This window comes from Canis lupus, chromosome 28 (assembly GCF_003254725.2).
Source record: "Canis lupus dingo isolate Sandy chromosome 28, ASM325472v2, whole genome shotgun sequence".
In the NCBI taxonomy this organism is placed as follows: domain Eukaryota; kingdom Metazoa; phylum Chordata; class Mammalia; order Carnivora; family Canidae; genus Canis; species Canis lupus.
Genome location: NC_064270.1, coordinates 4,083,988 through 4,094,615, shown reverse-complemented (window position 1 = coordinate 4,094,615; position 10,628 = coordinate 4,083,988). Strand labels below are relative to the sequence as shown.

Below are 10,628 nucleotides of genomic sequence, written 5' to 3'. Positions count from 1 at the left end.
CTTAGGGTGTCTGCAAAATTTGTAAAGATTAAAAGTATCCAGGATTAGCAAAGGCACAGGGAAAGAGCACTCTTATTCTCACTCACTCAGGAAGGAACTGGAGCAGGAGTTTAGAAATGACGTTTGGCCACATCGGTCAAATGCAGATAAGTGTTCACGTGGACACAACCAGGCCACATATAGGAATCTCTTCAGCCCAAACTAGCATACAAGTACATAAAAGCAACACAGTGGAAACAACCACGTTAGCTAAAGAAATCATACTACCTCCATCCTAAAGAATACTCAGCATATGTTGGAAACAAGGAGTCAGATTTAAGTCCATGAATTATTATTGGATAAGAAGCAATGTATAGACTGCCATGTGTCATCTGAATTTTTTCTATTTAAAATAAGATGTGTGCATCTTACATGAGTGTGCTTGTGCTGGGAAAACTCTGACAGGACACACTCTAATCTCCTGGGCAATGTTATCCCTCTAAGGGGATTGGGGGGCATGGAAGTAAGAATATGGGACCAAAAAATTATAGTTTTTATTTCATATACCTCTGAACTATTTGAAGATTTTATAGCAGCCTTGTATTTCTTTGTAATTTTTTTAAAAAACCTTAAGAGATATTAGGGGAAGAAAAGACAGCCAGCTCCCAGCCTAGAAGACTTGCCAGTACTATTGAACAGGAAAGTAGCTTTAAAAATAAAGAAAAAGATCTTCATCAGAAGTGGCGTCAAACAGCTTTGGAGACAGAGGAAGAAAAGAAGAAAGAGAAAAGCTTGGCTGTGTTCGCTCACCCATTCCTTGGAGCAGAGGAGGGGCCGTGGCTCTTTGTGGAGTGGCCCCCTCGGCTCTCCCAGGCTCTAGAACATTCTAGTGCCTGCTCCCCAGCTCTGATCCTGGCTCCCCACCCTCCTTCAGAAGGTAACTGGCTTTCCCTGAGTGGTGCATGGAGGGAGGGAATGTAGGAGCCAGGAGATTTAGGAGGAGAGGCGTCAGATCTGGGTTCTGGGTGCTGTTCTTCCCCACCTCCCGATCTTATAGCTAGAGAGTACTACCACATGTGATTATGAGCCCCTGAAGCCACACCTTCTGAATTCACGTCCTGGGTCCCTGCTTAACGACTTGGACAAGTTCTCTCAACCGCTCAATGCCTTAGTTTTGAAACCTATAAATAAAATATCTCCCATGAGACTGCAGAGAGATCGAATGAGTAAGTATGCCAAGGGCTTAGGAGAGGAGCTGGCATGTAGTGAACACTTGAAAAACCATTATTTGTATTATCATTCCTAGCAGTCAGTGGGCACGCCCTTGTCTCGAACTGTAATGGAAATGCAGCTGGGGTTTCAGTGTTATGTGTGATGCTCGCTGATAGTTTGCCATCATGGTGTGCATTAGCTAGGAATGCTTTCTGCTGCAAGAATTCCAAACACAGCAGCTTAAACAAATAAGGTTTTGTTTTGCCTCAGTTTACAAGAAGCCTGTAAGCAGATAGATGCTGGTCTGTGTTCAGCACCTCAGCAATGTCCGGGCCTATCTCAACAAGTGCTTAGCCTCTGTTTCATGCATTCTACCTCAGTGTCACAACATAGCCGCCCCAACTCCTGGCATCACATCCACCTTCAATGTAGAAAGAAGAGAAATGGAAAGCACTAGCCACACGTGGCTCTCCTCACAAGAAAACAGGCCTTCCCAGACTCTCCCAGCTGACTGCCGCGATTACGTCTCATTTACCACATTTATATGTCATTTGACCACGCTTAGTTCATGACAGGCTGAGAATATAGTTAGCTCTCCAGCCTCAGTAGTGTAGATCACAAGGGAGAGGAAGGCAGGAGTGACCTCCCTCTGAAGAGCCTGTCACTATTTCTTTTCCCTCTTCAGGAAAAATCTGTGTGACCATTTAGCAAATCAGGAGCAGGTGGTGGCATTCACCAAATGTCTCTTCAGCAGTGAGACCTTTGCGGTGTTTCTGTCCCTCTCCTGCTCCCAGGGTCCATCTAAAGAGAGACCCACCTGTTGTGAAACAGAGGGGGAACGTCTAGCTTGCGGGCTAGCTGGGAGCTCACGTGCTCTTGGGAACTCAGCAAAGCCGAGAGTCACTGCAGACCGGGATCCAGGGTGTCCAAAGTCCCCAGATCCAACTTCTCTATTCAGCCAACCCTCAGCCAGAAACTGCCATCGCCGCCAGCTCCAGGCGGGCAGAGGGAGCCAGACGCAGTCAGGCCACTGGCCCCAGCCTTCAGCCCCAAGGGTGCCTCTGCTCATTTCGTTCCGCACCGTAGCCTGTTTTCCATCTTCCGGGCTCCCAGGAGCACCGGCAGCCGCCCGGAGTCAGGCAGCCCCGCTGTGTGACAGCCACTACCTCCCTTCACATCCGCCGGCCCGGCCAGCCCGATGCTATCTAGTTCCTGAGACCCCACAGTGAACTCAGACCCCAGATACTCTCTCCTGATAACAGCTTCACCTTTTTCATCTCTTTGAACAAATACCAGCCACTGGCTGAAACCCAAACTCTTGGCTGAAGACCAACGCCTGGCTGAAAACTCCTCTCACTGCTTCCCAGAAACAAGCCTGGTCCGAGATGGATGGTGGAGGTGGAGACGCGGGCTGGGTGCCCAGGACCTCCTGCGTGCCCTGGCGAACTTAGTGTCTTCTCTGGGGCCCTGTTCCTCAGCAGTGAAGTGATGGGAGCCGACCAGAAACTCCCCGGGGTTGCTCTGTGCTCTGTGCACGCTAGGCAGCTCCCCTGGCTCACCCATCGCAGCGTCTGGGCTCTGCACCAGTGCCAGGCTCTGGCTCTGGGGCCAGCCACGGGCCACCTTGGGCAGGAAAGCCCCAGCCACGGTCCCAGGCCTTGAGGAAAGGCAGTTTGTTATTTCTGAGTTTGTGGGAAGTGCACTTTGAACACATTTGCACCAATGGAGGAAATAGTATCTCTCCCAAGAGGCCAGAAAAAAAGGAAAATTCAATTTGCCTGTCATCCAGCCATCCATTTCTGCTCTTACTACCTGCGTTCTTGGCCATTGAGAGGCAGCAAATCCTCCGGGACACGGATGAAGAGGAAGGGGAACAGATGCTATTTCGAACAGGGATTTTTTTCCCCTCAATTCAGTAGCAAGTTCATACTTTCTCTCAGAATGATTTTAGCCACCCCCAACCCCAACAGAACAATACTTTGTTCAGGGCACCTCAGGTCCTGTTGGCACCATCTTGGTCCTCTCCTAATGGAAGACTCATCCCTCTTCGGCACAAAGTCACTGGCCCACACCGACCTTCCCTCACACACCCCTTACATAGCCTGTGAGATTGTGCTCTCACTCACTCCATTTTTCCAGATGAAGAAACTGAGGCTCGAAAAAGCAGCCCTTGCTGGAGACCATGACCAGAGCCTGGTCCTGAGCCTGATCTCACAGCTGGGATGTTCAGCTGCTTGCTGCTCCCTCAGCAGTGACCAGCCGCTGTGGCCCCCAGAGTCCCTGTCTTGCCTCCAGCACCTCTGAAGTTCAGCCAAGGTTGTCTAGGGTTGGCCTCTACTCCCCTCTGTAAAGCTTATCAACCTTTATTTCTTTCAGCTTCTCGAAAACCACATGAAACAGACTGTAGATGCAACATGAGATTAAAAGCTGAACCTCGTCCAGGTCAGGAAATTCCAAGGGCAGTCTCCCAGCTCGACTCCAGCTCTCTCGGTCACCCCCAGGGTGACTTGTCCACCAGCCAGGATGGTGGGATGTCAGGAGACCCGTGCGTGCCGCAGGGGCACCTGCATCCTCTGGAACTTCCTGAGGATCTGACACTCGGATTTCCCAACCAGCTCCTAGGGACATTTCCAGCCCCCTTTCTGGGGACAATTTTCAGCCAGACTCCCTGCCTCCTGGGTCCTGGTGTTCCCCTCTCTGACCAAACTCTCCCCATTGGGTCTATATACTGCTATCTCCCCATCTTTAATACACTCCTCTGTTGAACTCCTAGCTGCTGCCCTATTTCTTTGCTCCTCTTGGCAGTAAAACTGGTTCAAGTTGTGTTCCTGTACCTGGTTTGCCCCTGGAACGCTCTCTCAAGCCCTCTGCAAATACTTTGTGACACCCTCACTCCCAGTGACCCTCCAGTGGCTAAACCCAAGTCAGTGCTTAGCCTCACCTTACAGATGTCAGGGTGACTGAGCACCTCAGCACCTGCTCTTCCGCACTCTGCTCACCTGCATCCAGGCTCCCTACCCTGGTCCTGCCATGCCCAGTCCTCTCTTCCACTCCTTCCTGTCTCCTGCCTCATGGCTCGAAAAGTCTCTACAGGCTGCTCTGCCTAACCACCTCCTCAACCCTCCATCTCAAGCTCAGATGGGCATCCAGGGCTTAAATTCCAATCTGCAGGCCTCCCCAGACCTGCCTGCCTCCACCTTTCTTCGGATGCAAAACTGCTCTCTCTCCTTACATCCACCTGTCTGTCATTCAGTTGCCTATAAAGGAAACCTAGGACCTGACACCTCTGATCCTCTCCCTGCTACTGCCCCCCCCTCTCCAAGCACTCTTTATCACCAACCTGGATCCTGTTAAAACATGCAACTTTTCAACCTCTGAAGGCTCCCTTTCCAGAGCTCGGCAGAAATCCAAATGCTAGCATGACATCTCCAGCTCCTTTCTGCCCTCCCCCTGCCTCTTGCCGCTCTTGCTCTATGCCTACAAACCTTGCCTCCTGAGCTCCCACAAACAGATCTGCTGTTTGTCCCCACACCTAGATCTGCTTCTGGGATACCATGGCTCTTCCTTCTTCGAGGATTATCTCAAATAACTCCTTCCCTTCACCCCCTGCCCTGATACTCTCTATTCATCTCTGTGTCAATGAGCTATGCTGAGTAACAAGTGATTCCAAACACTTAGTGGCTAAGGAAACAACATTTGTACATTAGTTATCTTACAGTTTCTATAGCTCAGGAATCTGGGTGTGGCTTAGCTGTCCCTCTGGTTCAGGGTTTCTTATAGGCTTCGGCCAAGATGCTGGCTAGGTTGTGGTCACCTCAGAGCCAGAGCTGCTTCCAGCTCCCTGCTGAGGCTGTGGGTGGGAATTGGCTCCTTAATCCCTTGCACAGGGGCCCACCACAGAACTGCTCAAACATCAAAGTGAACGAGAGAGAGAGAATGTGCCAGGAAGACAGACTTCTGGTCACTTGCAACCAAATCCTGGAAGTGACTTCCATCACTTATGCCTTTTCTATTCATTCGAAGCAAGTCCTAGGTCCAGCCCACCCTCAAAGGGAGGAGATAACACAATTATGTGAACACCTGGGGGTGTGGATACCTGAAGCCACTTCTGAAACTGGCCACCACGCCGTTCCTGCTGTTTTTCTCACAGCATTTGTTCTCATCTAACATACCATACAATTTGCTTGTGTATTCTGTTCATGGTCTGTCTCTCCCAAGTAGAATGCTCTCTGTGGGCAGGGCTTTTTTTTTAAGATTTCATTTATTTATTCATGAGAGACACACAGAGAGAGGCAGAGAAATAGGCAGAGGGAGAAGCAGGCTCCTCACAAGGAGCCCAATGTGGGACTCGATCCCCAGACCCACGATCATGGCCTGAACTGAAGACAGATGCTCAACCACTGAGCCACCCAGGCGTCCCAGGGCTTTTTTGTGTTGTTGCAGGCTTGTATCCCTACCACCTCCAACAGCATCATCATGGCACAGAGCATGTGTTGAGTAAATGCTTGTTGGGTAGGTGCTGGTGAATTTCAGGAAACTTTTTCCAATGCAACACCAGTAATAGACATCCACCCCCAGTGACGGTGCTTTCCATGGGTTACAAAGTGATGTGGTGACAAGCACTAAAGATTGATTCTGTGAAAGTAGGAAAGGTTGGGGTCATTCTGATTACTTCAGCTGCAACAGCCGAAAGATCACAGTCCCACACCCCCTCTGAGCCTGGGCCTTGCGTCTGTGAAATGAGACTCAGTCCCGGACTTTGATCTCATAATCTCAAGGGCTCTGTAATAGAGTAGTGTTAATGTCATTCTTTTAAAATATGCATTTTCAAATATTTTTTTTCAAATCATAATTCATTAGAAACACACTTAGGGGGCAGTTTGGTGCTACCTTCCAAAGCTCTAAATGCACACACTCGTTGAACCAGCAAGTCCAGAGCTAGAATGTTGATTTTTCACTATATTCACACATGAATGCAAAGACAGACATACAAAGAGGTGCAATGAAACTTTATTTATAGTAGAAAAAGAATAAAAACACTACATGTGGGGCACCTGAGTGGTTCAGGGGTTGAGCATCTGCCTTCAGCTTAGGTCATGATCCTGAGGTCCTGGGATTGAGTCCCGCATCAGACTCCCTGCAGGGAGCCTGCTTCTTCTCCTGCCTATGTCTCTGCATCTCGAATGAATGAATGAATGAATGAATAAATAAATAAATAAAATCTTTTAGAAAACCACTACATGTCCTCAAGTAGGTGAGGAGTTGAGTAAACTGAGGCACATCCACACAGTGGACTAGCACATGGCTGTCAGGAAGACCGCGGTAACCCAGAAGTCCTGATGTGGGCACATCACCATCGCATTCATTCACTTAACCAACCAATATGTGTTGAGCAGTTGAGCACCTGCTATGTTGCAAGTGTTGTTCTAGGTACTAGGGACACAGAATAGCAAACTCCCTGCCCTCAGAAGCTCACATTATAATATAAAACCACACATGTGCAAGTAAGCATGCAAACAAACATAATAATGAAATACAACAGTATTCTAAGGAAAGCAAAGCAGGCCAGGGAGAGTGTGGGAGCACTGCCCTCTATATGGCCAGGAGAGGCCTGCTGAGGAGCAACATCTGAGCGGACACCTGGGCAAGTGAGGGAAGGTCTGGGGCAGGTGGGAACAGTGCCTCTTGGATAGAGGAAACAGCCAATGCAAAGGCCCCAAGCACAGACGGCTTTGCTCCATTCAGGGAAGATCACAGGAGGCCAGAGGAGCCCAACTGGAGCAAGAAGGAGGAGGGCGAAGCCAAGGGAAGTGGGGTGAGCTGGGGTGAGGGGGCAACCACCCATCAGAGCAGACTCCTGACCACTCACCCCTCAGGCTGCAGCCTTGGGTCAGGCACACTGATGCATGTTGCTGGGATATCAGCTCCAGAGGGGTGGGGCCTCCTCCACGTGCAGGGCCTTGCTGTTTTCCAGCATCACTCTGGGGCTGTGGGGAGGACAGATCAGGAGGGGGCAAGCACAAGAGCAGGAGCTCCAGAGGAGGCCAACATAATGGCCTGGAGAGGACAGCAGCTTGGATCAAGGAGGTCATGACCAAGGTGGGTGGGTGGGACTCTGACTACATTGTGAAGAGAGAACCAGCAGAATATGCTATTGGATCAGATTTGGGGAATGAAAGAGTCATGTGTGACTCTGGTTTTTGTCCTGAGAAACTGGGGGGAGAGGCTGAGGGAGAAACAAGATTTGGAGAGTGGGAAAGGTAGAAATCAAGTTTCTTCTGGATGCATCAGACTGTGGGTGAGGCCGCGGAGGGCAGGCAGCTCCATAAGTGGACTTCATGGGAAGAAAGGCCAGGGGAACAGCCGGGCAGCAGTGTTGCCAGCCAGGCCCTGATGAGGATGCTGAGGAGTGGGTGTAGGGTAAGCAGAGGGCCCAGGATGGTGATCCTTTGGGGACACTTTCATGTTTAGAAATTGAGATGAGGAAGGTACACAGATGAGAAAGAGGAGAGCCAGAAGTGGTGGGCGGGGAAGTCAAGTGAGGGGAGGCCCTGGGGGAGGGTGGATGGGCGTGTCAGCCCTGCCAGGGGCTGAATGGGTGCAGAGGGCCCACAGGGAGCGCAGGAGCCAGAAGAGGACGCAGTTAGAGAACATGACATTGCCAAGGCAATTTTCTGTCTAGGGAGCAGAGAAATAAGAGAGAGGCATGAGGTCTTGGGTTTGGATTTCCATATGAGGAGCTTCCCAGCATGTCTGCATTCTGAAGAGAATGCAGGGGAGGTGCAGCTAAAGGACTGGAAAGGCAGACAGGGCAGATTCAGGAGCTGTGGCTGAGTGCATGGTGCACCCCTCCACCCCTGGCCAGGGTTCAGGGTTTGCCAGATGAGTAGAAGAGCATACCATTGCTGAGGGCGGGAGGGATATACATGGAGTGTCCTTGTCATGCTCACTTCCCAGGGCCATTGCCCAGGCCCTGCTTTCTAGTTTTGCCATACCACCGCCCTGGAAGGTGGTACCACTTTGAACCAGTTTTGCAACCAAGGACATGAGGTTTGCAGCTGAGTTACAGAAGCTGGGTGCTGATGAGAGGCAGCTGAGGAAGGCCTCCGTAAATGAGCAGGTTCTCCATGAGGGGACATGGGGATTGGTGATGAGGCTGACCTGAAGGAGATGTAAGACTGCATCAGGGGTGACAGAGGCTCCAAATAGTCTAGGACTCCTACCTTTTGAGAAGCTCCACACACGGCAAGGTTTAGAAAATGTTTACTGGAGTCCTTCTCCTTATTTTCTAGATCCTGGTGATTGCTGATGTCCCTTCCAAGTCTCAAAACCAATGGTGCCAAATCCAGAATGTGGACATTCGGAGAGAACTCTAATCAGATGCAGGAAAACAGCAGCCCTGCCCACTTCACCCCATCTCAGACACGCTGAGGTGCCAAGTCCTCCTCAAGTCTTGGCCAGCCTCAAGTCATGGCCACAAGTCAGTCCTTGGTCTGAGAATGATCAGGAGCCCAGAAAGCCCAGAGGTTGCTGACCTGGGACCCCACGTGTGCCCAGCACTGTACTAGGCCTCAGGAGAAATGTGAGAGAGGAAGAGAAGGTTCTCCCTTTGCCCCAGCACTCCTGGGCCTGAGTCCTTTGACACATTGTTCCAAGGTGGTTGTCACCCATGTGACAAGTAAGGAAGGAGGCCTCAGGTGGGCCTGTAAATACTGTCCCCCAACAGGCAGCAGAGGAGCAGGATGTGGGCCTGGGTCCTCAGGTGCAAGCTGCTGTCCTCGCACCTCCAACAGTTCCTCCCTCATGGTGGGTCCCAGGGGAGCCCGGCTCAGGGCACAAGTCACTTGTATTGTCCCTTGCAAGAGTGTCACAGGTAGAGAAGCACAAGCTTGATGAGTGTGCAGACCCCATCCCAATCAAATATCCTGGATGGGAGGAGCCAATCACCCAGGGTCTCCTGCCCCTACCCCCCAGGGCAGGTGGGCTCCAGTGGCCCCTGCTGGAAAGGAGGCAGCCCCAGCAGAGGTCACACATCCTTCTTCGCTTGCCCTTGATCTGGTGTCTGCACTGGCAACATCACCTTATGCTGGTTGTGTTGTTACTAATGGAATCACAGTTTGTCAGGCAGAGCAACAAGATTTATAAAATGCTCCAGGCATAACAAATCCTCCTTTTGAGTGGTTCATTTGCTGAAGGAGATTCCACTGATGACTCATTTCAGACTGGAGAGTCCTGGCATCACAGACAGTTGGAGCTGAGGAGCCTTGAGAGAGGCTCAAGGCTGGTCTCTGTGCTGATGGATCCATGGGGCCAGAGGGAAACACAGACATGCCCCCAAGGAGTATTGGCTCAGCCTCACTTTGGTGGCAGTGGGGAGATATTTTCAGACTGTGTCTCCAATTCCTGGTGGTGAATCATATTTGAGACCTCCCCCGCCCCTCCACCCAGAGTCCCTGGTATGACCTCTGGCCCATGGGGTGGCAGGCTGCCTTTTCCAAAAATAATCACAGCACTATCTCTGCCCTCCATGCTCTTCCAGAATCTTGCCACTCCCATTAAGAGGATTATTCTCCTTGAAACTGGCAGGCCTTTGTGACCTTTGTGATGAAAAGAACATGGCAGACAGATGCAGAGCAACTCCTGAGGCTAGGTCACCCTATGCGTTTGACTGCCATGTTGTAAGGAAGCCCAGATCCTACAGAGCCAAGTGCCTGTGTCCTGGCCAACAGCTCCAGCAGATGTTGAAGTTCTTGGCTGACAACCAGCACCAGCCACAGTTCTATGAGGGAGCCCTCAGATGATTCCAGCTCTCCCTGCAAGCCACCCCAAACTAGGGACAAACTATCCTGGCTGAATGGTGCCCAAATTGCAGACTCATGAGCAAAAGAAATGATGGTGTTGTTTTAAGGCACTCAGTTTGGGTACGTCTTGTTGTTCAGAAATAGATAATGAGCACAGTGCCCTAAGTGATCCCTTAGACTTCCAGGAATTTCTGTCCCGGGGATGTAGCACTGGCTCTGCAGATGGCTGTTGGAAGACTCTGGGTGTGTGCAGGGCTCCTCGTCCTGGAGAAACTCCAACCAGTCCAGGTCTGTGGGAAGGGTTGAGAGCTATATTCAACTGGATCCACTGTGCATAGGGAGCGGGGTGGGGTGGGGGGCATGGTGCTTCATGCCTGGAAACTCTGACTGGGGTTGTCTATTCAATGGGAAATGTTTTCATGGTAGCAAAATTTTAGGGGTTAGCCTTCTGAATTAGATATTTGGTCATTTTCCCAAAGTTTGTGAGGCCTCTGAATCCCTTCTGTGAACCCACAGCAAGCTGAGTTCTGGCCTGAAGAAAAACTGCTTATTTTAAGCCTCCACTGAAAGCAGCAGTCATGGGGCTGCATAGGAACAAAAAGTGTCACTAAACTGAGTGGGTCAGTGGGGCTTTAA

At 50.7% G+C, this 10,628-nt stretch overlaps 1 long non-coding RNA gene across 1 annotated transcript; it reads right to left on the bottom strand.

The window, feature by feature from the left end:
- Nucleotides 1-6,183: 6,183 nt before the first annotated feature.
- LOC125753922 (uncharacterized) lies at nucleotides 6,184-10,278 on the bottom strand. Its single transcript, XR_007406806.1, has 2 exons — nucleotides 8,415-10,278; nucleotides 6,184-7,178 (listed from the first exon to the last, which is right to left on the bottom strand). It is a non-coding gene; the product is annotated as an uncharacterized LOC125753922 (long non-coding RNA).
- Between the last annotated feature and the right edge of the window lie 350 nt (nucleotides 10,279-10,628).